At 35.8% G+C, this 19,788-nt stretch overlaps 1 protein-coding gene across 1 annotated transcript in view; it reads left to right on the forward strand.

The window, feature by feature from the left end:
• Positions 1 to 205: 205 nt before the first annotated feature.
• FUT9 (fucosyltransferase 9) overlaps positions 206 to 19,788 on the forward strand; it is a 189,994-nt gene continuing 170,411 nt past the window's right edge. The window contains exon 1 of the mRNA XM_054490846.2: positions 206 to 225. The gene's annotated coding sequence lies outside the window, so the exon portion shown is untranslated. The remainder of the gene's footprint in view (positions 226 to 19,788) is intronic.

Genomic DNA, 19,788 nt, shown 5'->3' on the forward strand with positions numbered 1-19,788 from the left:
CAGCGAAGCCGGAGATGGGCAGAGAGCAGCGCGCGCGGCACAGCAGCTCCAGATTCACTGCTCTCCCCTGCAGCTCCCCGCGCCCCCGCCGCTGTCGCTGCCTCGGTGTCCCCCGGCTCCAGTCGCGCTCTTAGGACAGCGCCGCCACCGCCGCCTGGCCCTGCCTGCCTCCTGCGCCGCGCAGCCCTCGCGAGCGCCCCGGATGGCGCTTTACCCCTAGGACCGGTGAGTAGGCGGGAGAGTGCAGGGGGTCGGGCGTCAAAGCTTGGCGCGGAGAGAACATCTTTTGATTTGGGAGGAACCCCAAACCAGCTGCCGTGATTCCCCGTCCTCAAGGCAGAGGGTCCAGGGAGGGTGTTGCTCTGTGGTCCCCAAGGGGATGTTTGATTTCAACTCCACCTGCTGGCAACCTGAACCCCTCTACCTCTCGGGGACAGCTGACTGCAGCTCGCAGTCCCGCCTCACCTTCCAGCCCCCAGGCTCCCACACTAGCAGCAGTAGATGGCCCCGACCCTCTGGTCACCCCAAACAGGTTCATCTCTACTGTTACCGTCCCTGCGTTCCCACCTTATGCCAGTGCACAAACGCCCCCATCTGCCACCCTTCACCCGATCTCGCGCTGACAAAGCGTTCTCCACAAAGTCCTCCCTGACCCACCTTCTCTCCTTTCCCAAAGCCTGGCTCTCGAGCCCGACTGTCCCGTCCTGTTCCTTCCCAGGGTGAATGGTCCTCAGTGAATTCTGACCTCATTCCCTCTACATAATGGTGCCTCTCCAGATTTTCTGACAGTCACCTCAGGAAATTGACACAGACACGCTGTGATCCTGGCTTCTGTACAGTTACTTTGTGTGGTACTCAGCACCTGGGCTGTTAAGGGTATTATCAAGCATGAAAAGATAAAGACAAAAAACAAACCCTTTGGAACCAAACTTTCTGTTATTGTCGTTTTAAAGCGCAGAACTATTTGCATTGCTTAGGTTTGTTCCGTTCATTGAGAGGCGTCTTAGCTGAGTACAGGAAACACACCTATTTTACCTGTTCCTGCGGAATTGGTCTTACTTCCAGGTTAAGAACGGAGGACTTGCCTAGGTGGTGAATCTCTTTCAGCAACAATACTATCAAAAGCTCAGCAACTCTTGAGGATAAGAAGCTTTTTCTTGAAGGAGATGAGAGTAGCACCAAACTTACCCTTTAAAATCTTCTTTGAAAATGCAATAAGCCAAAGTTCTTATTTTTCTTTAGGTGTAGTGGCTAAAAGAGGGATATAGGAGGATTAGAAAACGTTGTACCAAGAAGCTCCAGCACTATTTGGGTGCTTCCAGAGTTGTGTAGTATCTTAGCACCAGACGGTATTTCTGTAGAAGTTTTTTTAGGGCAGTAGTTGTTTCTTCTGAAACCGTGTTTATTGTTTTCTTATTTCTAGTTGGAGTGCGAGAAAATAAAGAGTTGTGTTCGATGAATGAATATGAGCAAGGGGGATGGAGGAATAAGTGAACATCGGGAGGGGTCATTTAAATAATAAAATTTGTGCTCTCAATTTCTCATGTATTGAAATCTTAAAAACAAAACTACCCCACACAATTTATGGTTTAATATTTTAGAGAAATGATGAAAAGGCATTCATTTCAACATGGCATTGTACTCCATGGAACCCTTGGTCATAGGGCTTGTGTTCTAAGCAATACGGATAAGAATATCCAGAAATAAATGTTAGAAACTTTAAAAGGTGCCCCATTGAGGCATGCAGTGTGTCAATATAAATTTCCTGGTATTATTATCATATAATTTGAGGGGAATATAAATTCAAGTGCCATTCTTGCTCTTGCAGTTGGTGGAGAGAGATGTATGCTTCGTCACCTTAAAGGAGCAAGTCTCAGGCTACATAAGAAATAGGAAGGGAAAGTTGAGCCATCATCTAGGGAATTTGTTAGTGAATATTGCCTTAATACCTTCTCCAGTGTCGGGAATTTTTGTTGGTTTGTTTTCATTCAAACTGTATCTGAGCTTTTATTTCCCTTTTGTGTAGACATAGGCAGAAATGCACTGAGCAAGTCCACTGACAAGGGGTGGTTTTAAGTAAATGTGGATAGCTACATTAAAAGTCAAGAGGGGCTGTGAATAATGACTTTATTGTTGGTTTTCTAAATTTGAAAATTTTAGTCGGTTATATTTCGGGCTTGACTAAGAACATTCAAAGCTGTACATTTGGGTAACAGTAGGGTGACTACTATGCACAGTATGTCCAACAGTAATTAATCTGTATTGGAATCGATACATCCCAAATTGAAAGCAAGGAGTAATACTTTGATCAGTTATTGCCCATAATGATGTTAATGATAAATTAAAGTCAATGTATTCTAACATAATTCCAATTAACATGAAAATATTAACAAGGTCTCAGAATTATCCATGTGAATGCAGATAACTACTCTGCCAAAAATTATGGCAAGAATTTCTATAAAGAATTATGGTGAGCTGAAAGTCAAGAAGACCTGCCAGGATTTAATGTCATTGTCATTAGTAAGAAAGGCTAAACAGTTAAATATAACATATGGGGAGGTAAGGCACACCAATATTGGAATGGCATATCTTTGAGTACCATTGAACTGTATCTTATAATGCTCATAATTCTATGCCACCTGGAGGATGATGGGTTTAATTTAAGCATTTGCAATGTTAAATATAAACTAAACATTATAAAGAGAAATTTAAAATTATGGAAATTATATAGATTATTCCATCAACAAGTTGCCATTAATTGAATGTTCCATGTGAAACCATGTTTTGCCTTGTGTATGATGAAGAGAAAGAATGGTTGAGGAAGAGAAAGCTGCAGGAAGGGAGAGATAGAGGGAAAGGCTTCAAACCCTTGGAGACTGGCTTAAATTCTTTAATCAAATTAAGGTAACTAAATACAAGTTCTATTATTTTGGTATTTGGAATAGCAACTGTTTTCCCACTTGAATTTTAGGACATGACTCCTTAATTATAGCAATAAAAATATAGGTTTTTAAAAATAAAGTCTTTTATTCCTTTTATTTAGTAAAATCTGAGCATCAAAGGCAAACTATTTTGTGTAATCCAATTGATGAATTGAACTAAATAAAATTCTAGACAAATTTACAAAAATACCTTGGAAAAAAAAGCACACATATTCACACCTCACGCTTACCTAAAATTATAATAATAGATAAAGAGCTAAACAATTTAGTGTCTTATGAAGGCAAGAGGATTCAGTCAAGAGATAACCACATACAATATTTTTATACTTTAATGTATATTTCTTGTATTTTCTTTTTCATTGTGGTGGATGTATTATACGTTTTTATAAGTATTTGCATTTTTATTTATAAATTCATGTCTCTCTATTATAAAATGCAAATTTTATAAATTCAAATAACCCCCAAATTACACTTGTAAGTACCAAATTATTTCATAAATGTTCATAATTTTGCTTTCTATCTTGCATTCAGGAGGGAGTATTTAGCAGAATGCATTCTTAAGAGCAAATATGTAAAATGAATATTTCAAAATAAGCATGATGATTCAACCAAAGTTTTACAACAATGCTATGAAGTGACACTCTCATAAACTCTAATGTACAATTAAAATTCCTGACAGAAACATTTAAATTCTGTGATTTTTACCTGTGACTGATTGTGTAAAATTCAATTTTATTCATTTAGCTGCAAATGGAATACTCAGCATTCTTAATAGAAAGATTCACGGAATTCAGATGTTGATTAGAAATATAGAGAACATTCCATTTCCATTACTCTACTAATGACTTGCTCAAGGTTTCAGAGTAGTTAATAGAAACAGAATTCAAATCCTGGTCTCCTGATTCCATGCTGTATTTGTCTTTCTATAAAATAAAAAACATTTTTCACTTCTTTTATTTTAAGATGTTAATAAAGGAGAAGTCAGTATTAATGTTAAAGAAGTCTGAAAATAAAATGAAATAAAAGGTCTGTGCTTCTTCAAGGACCATCTCAATGCCTAGACTTCCAACACACCATAGTTAAAGGTAATCAGTCAACCAGACTTTTTCATCCACTCCTACCTTCAGTTTAAAGCTTGGGAAATATTCAAAAATTAAACTGCAACTAGCCCACCTAAAAATCTTTTAACATTTTTGCACAGTTTTTATTAAAAATTCCTCACTTATGCGGTGTAAGATTTTTCATGTTGATAGCATGTCATGGACTCTTCCATATAAACTTTTATAGACAATTGACTGAAAAATATTCCTAAAATAACAGATTTTAGTTTCTGTAAGCAAAATGCACTTACAGCTTCATCTCCATGCTGATTCAATATTTATGTCATCACAGAGAAGGTTTCGTATCCATATGTTTATTTATTTTTAAATTTTTACCTCCATAGACTGTGAATAGCTCAGGTGGTCAGGGAAGGTAAATTTGTTTCACAAAGTTCCAAGCCCACAGATGAAAATCCTGGCACTTTTAGCTTTCTCTTCACTGATAGCCAGAGGGATCAATGGAAGTGAATGACTAAATCAATAGGAAACCATCATCATTACTGCGTAAAAAATAAGCTCTAAACTGTATTCTTGGTGATGGTGGCTCATCACAATCATTTCATCTAGGAAGAATAACATGGTGACATATTTTGATATCTCCATTACATTTTCTGGAACAACACTATATTATCTAAACGTGCCTGGACTGATGTAAACTAGGGGAACCAGTGATCTTGCACTGCTGGGTGGCTGATTCAAAAGCTGAGGCATTGATCTTAGGCATTGGTCTTCTTATAGCACATTAAGATGCAAATTTGGATGAAAGGAAAACTACACCTCTAAGGCTCCCCTGACATAGTTTCTTTAGAGCGTAATTCAGCCTCTCTTTATTGAGGGCCTATGGGGCAAGAACTGAAGTGATGATGGCAGGCACAAGAGTAAGTATGATTTAAGCTCTGACCTCAAGCAGCTTAGAGTTTAAATGGAGAAACCAGTAAGAACAAATAGAAAGGAGTGATGAGACACCAGCTGCTTTAACCTAGGGATGTCACCTTGGTATTAAACAAGGGTGTCCAGGAAAAACTCACAAAGACCAAAAAAGAAAATCTGTCTTGTGTAACATGGATCTAGGCATGCTGTGGCTAAGGCTTGACAACAAAAATTATTTAGTTCCTTAAAAAAAGCAAGTTTCCATTGCTTTGTATATTAATTTTAACTCTGACAGAGATTATTATAATTTTTTTTTTGGGCAATGCAGGAACCTATTAGTAGAATGAACATAGGTAGTCCCAAACTAACAAATTCAGTGGTTGATTCAGTCCTTGGAGGTCATAGGGTAATCTTTTAATGGAAATTAAGTATATACTTTTAAAGTAAGTAGGAAATGCTTACCTTTTAAGAAACTTAAATCTTCAAGGAATATTCACAGAGAAGTACATGCAGAGGATGCAGGGAAGGAGGTTATGAACAATATATCTAATAGCTATTCCATAATCAAAAGTTTAAAAACCACTTTAATAAGTTAGACAACCTTAAAAGGTATTTGTAATTATCTATATTTTATTTACTCTGATGAATCTTTATTGAACAGTTGCAATTCAGTGATAGAAAAGGAAGATGACATATACTTGGGATGATAAAATATAGACTCATTAAGTAATTTGGGAGAAGTATATGGCAGCATTTAAATAATACGTATTACATGTCATTTGACCTAGAACACGGACTTTTATACCCAGGTAAAGTTTATAATATATATGTTATTGAAAAAAATAATGGCCCCAAACAGCTTCTGAAGGTACCTGAATTATGCTATAGTAGGAATAGCTTGCGCCCATGAAGGATCTGGTTCATTTATGTTCAATATTGGTTTACCAAGAGAAAAAAATAAGGTATTCAATTTTTACATGAGAGGGAAAAATATACCTCCTAAATTGTTGACTGTTTTATGAATTCTTTACAACTTTATGTTTTCATGACATTCGTTGTGTGAAGAAAGTGGCTGAGTTACAAGGGTAATATGATTAGAGAGCTTCAAGGAAAAATGGGGAAATCTTTGACAAGAGATGAGCTACAAGACATAAGTGTTAATGATAACGATGTTTCACTGCCCTGACCTGTAGAGAGCCAACTCAGCTATTTCACTAGTCAATTCCTGCTGACTTTCAAGGGTCCTAAAGGGTCCGAGATTAATTTAACCCACTAAGTTAAGTATGAGTGACTGGTTGTACTCCTTGTTTTGAAGAGGCTGCATGAAGGCAGTCAATCCAACTTGTCCTATTTGTCTTCACCAATAGCTTAATTGTGTTTGTCTGTCTGCACTGAATGGTTAAGCAAGAGTTACAGAAATGGGAGTGGGAAAGACATCTGGAGGTGTTGACAGGTATTGCATGGGAAATGCAGAAGCTGAGACCATCTCCTGCTATTTCCAGTAGATTTTTTGCTATCGTTAAGGTGAATATAGATCAAATCATGGTCAGAGCTTTCTGGTGTGGGATGGCAGATCTGGCAGAGAGTTAAATTTAAGGCACTTGCAACAGGTGAGTGAGCCACTTTTTCATGTAAAGCTTGAGATGCCACTGGAAAGCCGGGCAAGCTACAAGCTGGAATATACTCCTTCTGTTTTATAAGCGAGGTTCATAGGACCCCTTTTTACCTTTGTTTGTCATTGAATCTGAGTTGGTACACCCCAAAATGAAATAGTATGCCAGACAGTCATAAGGTCTTCAGGATCAGGAGTTCAGTTTTGACAAGAGCCCAGCAGCAAGCTAATAGCTGCTTTTCAAATGAGGTGTACCTGGTACGGGTATATCCTGTATGTTAAGGGGGTGATCTGTCCAGAATCCCAACGGGCTCCTGTGAATGGAAGCTGCTTACGTTTTCCTGGGGCTCCAATTAGAAAAATCATTAGTCACAGAAACTGGTAGCTCACAGGTTAATTAGGGATGTGGGACCCCAAATATAGAGAGAAGGCCACAGCCTACTAACACAGTGTGTTGGTTTCTGCTTCATTCAAAAGATGCTGATTTTTTGGACCAGCTAATATAGAAGTCCAAGTAGAATTTCCAAGTGAGGAACATACCATCTCCAATGCCCAAATGTTCCAATAAGGTCCTGAACATTGTTTTTGTTTGTTGGGGATGAAGAGACAGCAGTTTTTCTTTGACTACCAGAAGGATTAAACATTGTGAATCTGCTCGTATAGTCCCAAGAAACTTTATTTGACAATCAGAACCCTGAATTTTGTCAGAATTTATCAGCTGCCATGGTTGATAGAAGTGTGATAACACCACAGTCAAGACCATTGCAATGGAAGCTTCTAACTGGCTGATTAACAGGACATCATCTGTATAGTGAAAGCTTTGCACCATAGAGAGTAGGGACACTTATGCTGACTTATGTACTACTGATGGCAAATGGCAGAGGAATGTTTGTACGCCTGGGAGTAACCTGTAGTAAAGTGGCAGATTGCTACAAATGTATATTGGTGGCTATGTTGTGACTTGATCTTTGTCCTCAGAAGCCAGTGGTATAGAAAAGCTGGTATTGGTACAGTCCAAGAGAGCATACCAAGAGTTTAGTCTGTGCAATGGATTCAGTTACATGAATAGTTGGGATTATGGGATTAACAACTTGATTCTGTTGGTGATAATCCATTCCAAGCTTCTAGCTCTCATTACACTGTTTCACTGGTCATACAGTGCTGTTGTATTAAAATACTGCATCTCTTAGCACCCATGTTCCCTTCAAGTCTGTAATCAGGGCTGTGATTTTCTTTCCTCTTTTTCTTCTTATTGTTTTTGTTGGAGCATCTGGGAGGAAATAGAGAACAAGACCAGAAAGTGATTTATGTGTCTCTTTAGCACTTCACTACATTTGGCCTTTCCCAATTGTGCTAATCTCCCCAGGCACTTAACTGATGATGAAGTATAAGCACTTAATACATTAATTACTATACAATTGGATATAGAAAATACAACAGTACATTGAATTGGCCCAAAGGGCTCCATTCATGAGATCATGTTAACTTGCCTTTCTTACTGTGAACACTGCTTAAACCCCATTAGCTAAATCAGACAATCTTTTCTTTCTATAAATCCAGTTAAAAACATGACTTGGGTGTCCACATCCAAATATCCTAAAAGTTTGATTCCCTTATTTTCCTGAAATTCCTCAACATTCTTGGATAGGTGCATATGTCATTTGATACCCATTGGGAATAGAGATACCCTGACCTCTAGTCATGTTTCTCTTTAAATAAGCTGAGATTATGGGAGAAGGGGACAGAAGAATCAGAGGGCAAGGGAGGAGAGAGACTTCATATGTACTATCCCAGCTTCAATGATATTGCAGTGGCTTATGGCATAACCAAATTAACTTAGAATATTGTTGTCCACCCAATACTCTATATTGGGAGCAGGACTCCTGTGGCTGGCACCATCTATTTCATCTTTGGGAATCCTTTGACTCAGAAGCCACAGATACATTGCTGTTTTTGCTAGGGTATGGGGTTTGTGACCTCTGGCTAACTCAGTCTTGGCTCACACAGTGGTGACTTTAAGGCATCCACCTTAATTTGGGGCATTAGCTGCCCCAATATCTTATGTCTCTTAAGTTCTCCCAGTTTCAGCATCAAGGATAGGGAAGTTTCTCTGCATAGCGTTGATGACCTCAAGAATTTACCTAGGTTTCTTTGGGTCTCTTTCTCAATTTTCTAGTGGGTCAGTTTTATCAGAATTCTGGACTCAATCCAGGCCATTGAGAGCCCAAATACTAGTCAATGCCTCATCTGTGGTTTTCCACAGGAGTTTTTCTGTCTCAGAAAAATCTCCTCAAGAGGAGTAAAGCTTCCTTATAGCAGCAAAGTCCCGCTGCAAAAACCTTTGATAGATTTTCTCATTACTTCTAAGTGGATCTAAGGTTGGCATGAAGGCGAGATTTAGCTGTAAGTCAACACAGCATTTGCCATGATTTCTTGAGAAGCAGTATGATCCATAACCCCCTCCTTTCCATTGTGAGCCAAAATTCTAATGATTCACCTGGTTTCTGGCTATGGAGTTCCCTTTTCACACTCAATATATGTACACATTACTCTTAACTATTGTCTGAAAGAGGGTAGAAGCTTCTGCCTACCCAGTGCAAATCTTAGTATTAGTTGTTACAGTGCTGCAGGTCTGAGACTGGACTCTAGAGTCCAATCTGGAATTTTCAGACGAGGAACTCATTCCATTTAGAGAAAAATTCTGGCATCTGTATTTTACCTAGCTTTGTTATTTAGCTTGCAATGACCTCCTTGATTCCTCCTCATTAAAAGGCAAAGAAGTGAAGGACTGTCTATTGCCCAGTGGCCCATATAATTTGCAAACATCTTTGTTACTGATTCCTACAGACTTCTCTCAAATATTTATCTTCCTGAAATTTCTCAACATTCCTGGATGAGTGTGTATATCCTGTGATACTTATTGGGGATATGGATACCCTGACCCTTAGTTATGTTTCTGCTTAAATAAGCGAGGTTGTGGTACAGGGACAGACAGGAATCAGAGACCAGGGAAGGAGAGAGACTTCATATGTACTATAAGTTTCAAGTGATGGGGTGGTGGTTCATGGCATAACCCAATTAACTTGGAATATGTAATAGGCCTGCAGGGCTCTCATCTTTTCTCTTCCAGAAAGCCATGACTTTGTCAGCATCCCATCCTCATCACTAACATTGTAAAAATCTCTGAAGGGTCTGAGATTTTTTCCCTGCTCACAAGTTAACATGAAAGCCTGCCACAGTTGAATGGATGCTGGTAGAAAACAATAGACGCCTAGGTCGGAGATGAAGGACAATTTATTTTTCACAGCAATAGCAGTAGCAAAAATATCAACATTTTTGTCCTGTTCCCTGGGTCCCAATTTCCACAAGGCAACATGAAGTATACACATTACAAACCAAAAGGCCCTCAATTTAAGGAATGTCACCCCTTTATAATGGGCAATGAGCATGCCTCCCTTTGTTCCAGAAGATGCTATTTCTGTCTTCCAAGGCTGTCTGCTTTACAAACATGTTTTTAAAATAGTTCAGAACAAAAGCAGTCAATGATTCTTTCATAAGATGTGCAACATGTGAAAGACCCATGGAAAATTGTCTCCCAATAGTGACAAAAGACTTCAATAAGTGACTGTTTGGATAGGCTTCTTATCTGTGGTATGATATATGTTCATCCTTGCTATTTCCTAATGATGGAATGCATTAAACTTTTGTTATGTGATATTGATGAACCTCTCACTAAGACAGAAAATAAGAAGGAAGCTTTTGGAGCAAATATATTGTATTTAAACTGCAATATTAGAGTCTTAATTAGTAATTTCTGACTATAACCTATATAGGTTACAGCATAGGGCATGTTAAAGAATTGAGAATTTCTATGTCAGGAAGTACAAATTTGAGCCTAAACCACAAAATATATTAAGCAAATATTTTGTGTAATTATAATGTATTGTAAATCAAAATCATTAAGCAAAAATGTGTTATTACATATTTCCCATGGCCGTAATATTTCTCCAATGCTTATAGTTTGAATGGTGTCCAAATTTTCCTAAATAATCAAAAGAAAAAGGTGCAATGCTGCTTTAATATCTTTAGTTTTTTCAAGACTGAGCATAATTGTCATCTTCTCTAATAGGCATCTCCTATACACTAGGCTTGGACACATGCCTTTCTCTGTATTGACACAATGGCAGGTTTATTTGTACCATTTTATGCCTTTACAACATCATGTTGGCCTTATATATTTATGTTTCCCTGACTGGATTACTCTGAAATTAAACCTTGTTGCTTATTACTCTTCGTACTCCTAGTGCCTACCTCCCGAACTGAAGCATGGTGAGTATCCAGTAAATGCTAGTAGAGATGAACTGAAAGTAACAGTGTCTGCTAATGTTGAGTTTACTTTCAGACATTTCAGACAATTATGTTCCATGAGGAATAACTGAATGGAAGATGTATAGCTGAAATAATTTATAAAATTTCTTAATGACCATGGTATTACTTATAGTCATGTAAATATTCATATCCTCATACTCATTCCTAGTTTTGAGATATCCTGAAACATTTGAAATTTTGCATTTATAGTGAAACTTTAAGATTTTATATCACTTTTATACTTTTAGACATTGAAGAGAGCGTCACAAAATTAAATGTAAGACATTGTTTAATTAGCAAAAGGTTTGGAGTCACTGATTTATATTATCCAGAATTTACTTCTATTCTAACCCTGCATTAGAAATTTCAAAGCATCTCGCCTTTCCTCTTTTTCAAAGAGGTAGACTGGGTAGACTGAAGATGAATACATGTCCCTTTCTCTGCCCTGATGCACAGATGTTCTTTCTTTATTTCTTGGTCATAGTTTTTTTCTCTCTCTTGCATTCAGATAGATGTCTGCTGCTCATACCTACCTTTGCGGTTTCTGTCACCACCCCACCTAATCATTATTGTTGTTATCAGCAGTGCTGCCAACCCTGAAATCTGGTGTACTTCTCCCATTCCTCTTTTCTCAAATTTTCCAATTTCTTCTGACTCTTATTGCTTACTCATATTCTAAAAACAACAAAAACATCAACAAAAGGACTGTCTCTAAGGGACAGCTGCCCTTTCCTTCTGGCAGTGAACTTAAAGGATCAGATAAAGTGATGGGTTCTCTGGCTATTATTCTTTATTTGTTGGTTATTCAAGGGCTGGCTGTATCTTCACTTCACTTCAAGGGCTGTATTTTTCTGCTTTTTTTCCAGAGCCATTTTGGAAATTTAAGAATTCTAAATTTTTGGATTTTCATTAGCCAATGTTTTGCTGTTTTCTTCATAAAAAACAGGTTTTTGTAAATTTTTTGTCCCTACATTGCCTTGTTATTTAATAGCAACATTAACATGTGAATACCTTAGAACTTATAAAATATGTGTGTCATTTCAAGGAATAAAAAGATTGGAGTGAATCAAACACAAGACAGATATGTTTTTATGGGAAGAATGGAAGGTCAGGAAATGACTGGCTTGCTTGGAGTATGACAGTGGCAATCTTGTGCAGAAGAAAAGAGGAAGGTATCGAACAATAGAAAAACAAAGAAATACTGTAGAGAGAAGAAGGGGCAAAGTAGAAGTTCTAGAATAATAAAGACAAATATTTACCTATATTATAATAGGGCTTCATGGAAACACTGCATTATATGGAAAAAAAAAAACACAGAGCTGTAACCAGATATAACTGGGTTCAAATTCTTACCTGTTTATTGAGTTAACTATTCGACTGGTGCAAAAGTCATTGCGGTTTTGGCCAGTACTTTTAATGGCAAAGGAATGCTTAATTAAACATTAAGTAACGTTTAATGTTTTTAATTAAACAAAGACTTAATATCAACTATTCAGCTGAGAGATTAAAGTCAAATTTCTTAGTATATCTAAGACTCTTTTTCTTATTACATAAAAATTCTGCTTAATTATTTTGAGTGTGGAATTTGATAATATGTAGAAATTTTTAAAACACTGACTGGCACTGTAAATTTGCATTCAATAAATGTTACATCTTCTCCATACTTAAGAATTTAAGAAGACATAATCATTTCAGTTTGTGACAAATAAAATGAGCCTATTTCCCAAATAGACAATTAGCAAGTGACAATTAGATAATCCAATTCGATAATCAGCAACTAGGAGAACTTTGGAACTTTCAGAATATCATATAGTAATGAAGGAAGAAGCATATAATGAGCACCGAAGAGCTAATTAGAATCATACTTTGATGACAATATGAAGTAATCACTTAGAAAAGAAGTTATCTATTTTAATAATTATTCAATCACAGTGGTATAAATTTTTTTCCACAAGAATTAAAAGTCATGAACAGGAGGAGTTCCTCTTTTAACCAGGATGAACAGAACTGGAAAGAGTGTCAATCCCACCACCACAAGACAAAGCCAGATGAACTACAAAACCATAATTTGTTAAACCTGTTGTAAAACTGAGTTCACCGGGCAAACAAATATCTAGGTTTTCAGGAAATGATAGGTTCCTCCACTGAGAAATGAGTCATGGGGATGGTGTCATATGTGGCAGAGAATAGAATAGGACCTGGCTGTCATACAAGCGATGATAAAAAGTATTATTATCTAAATTGTCTAACAAGAAATTCTGTAAAAAGCTAAGATCATTACAAATTGCCAAAGACTGACTGACAGTTTAGAAACTCCGGTAATCCCTGACACAAGGGTAGTTTGATGTCACCCATTGGGGCTTATATGCGGACTTCCACCAGGTACTTATGAGAAATATTGGAAGCAGGGTGGAGACAGGAGGGAGCCTCTTGGTAATACAGGTGCAGAGTAAGGGATTGGCTGCCACTTCAGATAAAGCACAAAATCCCAGTCTATTCAAGCTCACATCCCACATCCTAAGCACAAAGCTAGAGGAGTGTGAAGTCTTTGGCACCCTAAAGGTCAACTCTTGACTAGAGTAACTCAATGCCCCAAACTAATGGCTTTAGAATAGCAAAAGTACACTCTGTTTCTAGGTATAAATGATTGGCATCATTCCCAATTATTTTGCACTTGATATTTGACATTTAATTGACAAATTATAAGATATACAAAAATTTAAGGAAAAAAAAAAACGATTGTCAAAAGAGGTCAAGCAATGAACAAAACCAGATTTAGGGATGATCCAGGAGTTGAAATTATCAAACAGGGACTATGACTAATGTATTAAAGAACCTAATAGGAAAAAGTGGACAATCTGAATGAAAGGATGGAGAATTATAGCAGAAAAATTGAAAGTGCAGGAAAGAGCAAAATGAAGGTGAGAAGTGAAAGGAAATATTATCACAGATCACAAATTCTACAATAAGTGGATAAACTTACCAACAACAATCCCAAATATGTGTGCAGCTAAGAACAGAGTTTCAGAATCCAAGAAGCAAAATTGATCAAACAGAAAGGATAAAAATATAAATCCACAACTGTGGGTTTTTCTGATGACCAGAACTCCTCTGTCTGTAGTTAATAGAACGAGTCGAAATCAGTAACTAGACAGAAGGCCTGAACAACACCCTCAACCAGTTTGACATAAATGATAATTATAGAATACTCCACCCAATAACAACAGAACATGGAAGAAAATACTTACAAAATACACATCATAAAGGACTGATATGCAGGATATATAAAGAATTCTCACAATTCAATGATCAAAACCATATAACCCAATAAAACAAGTTGCAAAGCATTTGAACAGACATTTTAACAATGGAGATATACGGTTGGCAAAAAAAGTAGGGAAAAGATGTTCAACACTGGTAATTACTAAGAAAATTAAGCAAATTAAAATCAGAGTAAGATATCACTGTAGACCTATTAGAGCAAAACGAAAACAGAACAAACAAACAAAAACATGACCTTAGCAAGTCCGAGTGAAAATGTGGAGCAGTTGGAACACTGGTACATTGCTGGAAGGGATGCAAAATAGTACTGCAATTTTGGAAACTGTTTAGTAGTTCCTTATAAAGTTAAAAATACAAATATCATATGACCCAGCAATACAATTTCTAGGTATTTACTCAAGTAGAATGAACATGTGTTTCTACATACAAAGTTATAATGAATATTTAAGTGTGAATGAATACCCATATTTGCCAAACACTAGAAACAACCTAAGTGTCCATCAACTGCTGAATAAATAACAAACTGGTATATTCATACAACGGCATACTACTTAGCAATAAAAAGGATTGAACTACTGCCCAGTGAAAAAATGCGCTCAAAAGGCTACACGCTGCACAATTACATTTATACAACATTAAAAAAATAAAAACGTAGGAACAGAAAACATATCAGTGATTTCGAGGGGTTAGGGTGAGAAGTTGAGGCTGATTTTAAAATGACAAGAAGAAAGATTTTGGAGGTGATGGAACTGTGCTATATCTTGATATACACCGGTGGTTTGTAGGCTTTTGTCAAAATTCATAGAACTTGCCACTTTAAAAAGATAATAATCTGTTTACAAATCATATTTCAATAAACCTGATTTTAAAAAAATCATGATTGGAAGAATGAGAGTAGGTAGGTCTACATATTAGGCACTTTCTAACAGTGCCTAGAGATGGTTATTTTACATATTTTTAATTCCTTGCAATTTGAACATTTGAGTGTATGTGTGTAAACAACCTAATTTTGGGAAATAACATTTTGCATTATTCCAAAGTATTGACACACATCTACATTAATGAAATCTTTATTGAATTCAATCATCTTAATCTAACCCTAACCTTGAAGAGTTATTGGGAAAGGATTTTGAGACAGATTAGTAGATAAGAAAACTATAATTCAGAGAAGTTGCATGATTTGCTGGTGCTATTAAGCATTGTAGTCAGACTAGTAAACATATACTGAGAGAACTTACCTTTATGTAGAGTTAGGGTGACTGCCCCCAAGATCACGGCCCAGTATAGCAAACTGGTCTAGTAAAAGATTATCTGCCCACAACTGGACAGTAATTATTTAACAAATAGTGTATCCTTCAATAGAGCAACAGAATATTTATTCCCTAACCATTTATAAGGAAGCATACCTTTGACCTGCTCCATCTACTAGTCATCAAAAACTTAGTTATATTGATTAGTACATTTTGAAGAATTGACTATTGCCCTAAGGAAATTGGCCCCAAATTTAAATACTTTACTTCTACTTTTAAGTCTTTTTAAATACATTTTTCCTAGTAATTTATTTCTCAGTATATTTTACAAAATTCTTGATGGATAAGAATTTTAAAACAAAACTAGTACTTTACTTCAATTAGTTTGAGAAACACTCATTCTCAGGCATTCAAACTAACTAAATAAAAATGACAACTGAAAGATCTGTAGCCATTGTGGCCTATGGCTTTCCAGTTTGCAGTTCTTCCTTTAAATATTCTAAACTTGAGACCTGTGTACCAAGACTGCATTATTCTCACCTTTTGCAGAACTGATGTACCTATGTTATGTTTTCAGTTTACATTGCGCCCTGTGAAACATATTGTTACATTTAAAATAGGACTTTTTTAAAAAAAATCCAGTTTATTACATAATACAGAGTCTTTTAATGATAATCTACAGAAGAAATGTTTCTCACACTTTGTTTCCCGGAGGAGTCGTACTTATTTTGTTACTGATTTTATTGAATGAGCCTCTTTTTAATGGTTGCTAGGAAGCTCAGTGTCAACTTTCTATCCCTAATGACTACAGAGAGACTATGATATGAATTTTTAAATTATGTGACTTAATTTATGAATGTTCTTGTTTAATTTTATGTTTCCAACCTTATTCAGTCAGTAATTTTTTTCTCATAATACATGTTAACTTTTAACAAAGTAAAGGACACTAGAAAGACAATAAGTAGTAAGGAAAGAAAAGAAAGGAAAGATTACTCAAATATGCTTGTATACTACATATTAAATATCTGAGTAACTCTAGAGTACATTACTTCTTTAAATTTTACTCTCCTAGATACCTGGTTGAAAACTATTCTTTGAAAATATAACTTTGAAAATTTTAATGTTAAAAATACATACAGTAGGGGGAAATTTAATACTGTTTTCTATACATGAAAGTAGGCAGTAAAATTTACCCACATTTCCTTTTCAGAACTCCCTGTTCTTAACCAGGTTATGTAAACTGGGAGTCCCTTCGTTATTATCTCTGTCCATGTGGTCTCACAGTGTTTCAGGCTCCCGATTTAAGCCTGGCCCTGTCTATAGGCAGGCTGTGTAACCAGAGAGATAACAGCATCCTACTGAGATAATATGCTTTTATTCCTAATGGCAACCTGAGGAGTAGAGGAACAGTACGTGTTATTAGAGCAATTGTAAGAAAACTTCAGGCCAGATTTGCATCCTGTTCAACTCGGCATGACAGTTTTTTGATTCCCGGAAAGAAGTTCCTAGGCTGTTAACCAGGAAAAGAACCCAAGCTATTAAGAACAACTACATGTGGTTTCCAGCTCTCTACAATGGGAGTTGAAATTCTGTATAATTAATTACACCTTATGCAGATAAAAAGAAAGGAAGTATAAAAGCAAACCACTCTGCTAGTAAAAGTATGAAAAAATATTAAAAGCTTATTTGTTATCAGTAGTTTCAAAACCACTGCCAAGCTTTGTTCTAAGATTTCGAATATATTGGATTGAGTTTCACTGAAGAAAGAGTAGTTGTAATACTTTTCAGCTTATGAGACCTTACATCTAAGTCTCACTGAGAACTTTTTGATCACTAATTAAAGCTGCTAAACAGTTAGTGAACTTCTATTGAATAGGAGCATTTTCATGATTGATGAGACAGAGCCATCATTAAAATGGGGTACAGCAATCCACAGATAGAATAAAATTACTTATAAAGGGAAATGACTCCACATTCAATTGAAACAGCAGGTCCAGAAAACATATAAGAAACAATTAATTACATAAGCTGAAAATTGTCCAAATCCCTGGAAAACTGTCCAAGGTCAATTTCCCTTTACCCTAAAATTATTTTCCTGAGGCACATAAAAATTTTATTGACACAGACCAGTTGTATAAATAGCACAGAATATGTTACAAAGCTAATTTTTTCAAACTAAACAATTATAAAGACAAGCTGTCTTCTTTCACAAATTTGTCTTCTGATATACCAAAATATAAATATTCATACACACTCAAATTCAAACACATATTTGTTCTTATGTACATACAAATACAAATTAGCAAATATGTAAACACACATACAAATATACTCATGCAAATGCACATATACATATAGATGCTTACATATAAATACACACATTCATAAATATATACACAAATACACACACACATATTCATCCTAAATTTACTTAAACACCCTAAATTCAGAAAAAAACCTCCAAAATTTAATAAAAGGCATAAAGACATTTAACTTAGGAAGGGAAACCACAGGACAAACAAGAAGACAGAAAATATAAGCCCTATACAGTGCTGGATAAGCAGGATCAAACTGACTTCCCATTGGTAGCACTTTTTCAGTATTCTCTTCTTATTTCCATCTTAGTTCTTGATCTTCATATCTTTTGGCTCCTTCCTCCAGCACATCACCCTTCTGATGAAGCAGGCACAGGAGCAGAGGCAACCTCTGTACCAACTTGGGAAGAGGTAGAGCTATATCATCATTAGAAGGAGTAGAGGAGCATTTTATCATTATAACTGTTACTAAAAGATAATTGCCTATGAGGTTATGGTTAAGCACTATAACCCTATTACCTACTTATACTGTCCCTGTTTTATTTAGAATTATATCCAATAACCAATATGAAATCAAATTGGCATAGAAAAAAAAGCAGAAAAAATAAACAATAAAGCAATACCAAAATGGACCATAAAGTATAATTCATGTAAGGAGCAGTACACGTTCTTACATTATTTTTTAAATTATTGTCTTTATTTAACAATTTCTATTAAACTAGTGTGTAAATATTTCAGTGCAAGATAAATGCCCTAGATTAGGAAATGAATCAACCAGCATGAATCCATTTGAGAAGCAACAGAACAGAATGGTTGTTTATCACACACTTACTACAATAAGGGCAATTTAAATATGTGCTTAGAAGCCCACCACCTACGTCCTTATACCCTAAATTATGCCTCTCCAGACCCCAAACTTATCCCTGCATTGAACCCAGAGGGCTTGTTTAACAGGTGCAAAGAATGCTACCAAAGTTCTTAACTGGAGGTGAAAAAAAGAAATTAGCCATGATTTCTCTTGTTTTTCAACTTTTAACTTTGTAAGAAAGATCAGTTTTGGAACAATGGCCTATTACAAAGCAGAAGCATGAGAATAGTGGTTTGGGAACTAAAAGGTACCAGTGGTTTGGATAAGAGGAGATAAGCAAATGATTTAAATAAGAGAACATAGGCAAATTAGCTACAATTTTCTAAAAGCTCTGATAAAAGAGGGACAAAAAGTTATCAATTCAATTAATTAACTTAAGGTCATGAAGTTACTAAAGAGAAGAAATCTTTATTAGAAAAAAATGATATAATTATCTTCTGTAATAGATTATGTCCTCTCTATAAAACCAAAATGCACTATTACACATATGAGGAGAGGGAGGGAGGGAAAGAGGAAATGAGGAAAAAAGAGAGTTGAAGAGAGAATGACAAAGTCAGAGAGAGAGAAGAGATCCTATTTATTTTGGGAGAATTACTGAATTACTATTATTGGTATGACAAAAAAGTGCATAAATGTATTGAAAACAAATTATTTCCTGCCCTGTTTCTTTTCTTGAAACAGTAAATGTCACTCTGCATTTAGACTTGAAGTTCACACTCTTCATCTCATCTTCCTTTGCCACACATAACCTTATTTTCTCTTATATCTTACTCAATTTCCTTTTATCTCTTAATTCATGCATCCAACACATTTAATTTCTCCCATTTTAGGAGGTAATTTTGGAAATATTGGCCCATAGTTTTGAAGACCAATGTAATATTTACCCAGGAGAACTTCAAAAGATACCTTAATTTTAATATTATAATTAAAATATAATGTAATATTTATTACACTAATATAATATAATAATTAAAATATAATGTAATATATTTATTATATTAATATAATATAATGCAGCATTAGAATTAAAATATAATATAATATTTATTAATAGTATTATGAAAGTTCCCATCTGCAAAAGAATACTTTTGATTTTAGATTTCTCCTATATATTTTGAGCCAAAACATTTACACTTCAGAATAGAGATTCTATATAAATACTAAGTAGCTTAATATTTAAA

This window comes from Pongo pygmaeus, chromosome 5 (genome assembly GCF_028885625.2).
Source record: "Pongo pygmaeus isolate AG05252 chromosome 5, NHGRI_mPonPyg2-v2.0_pri, whole genome shotgun sequence".
NCBI classification, from domain to species: Eukaryota; Metazoa; Chordata; class Mammalia; order Primates; family Hominidae; genus Pongo; species Pongo pygmaeus.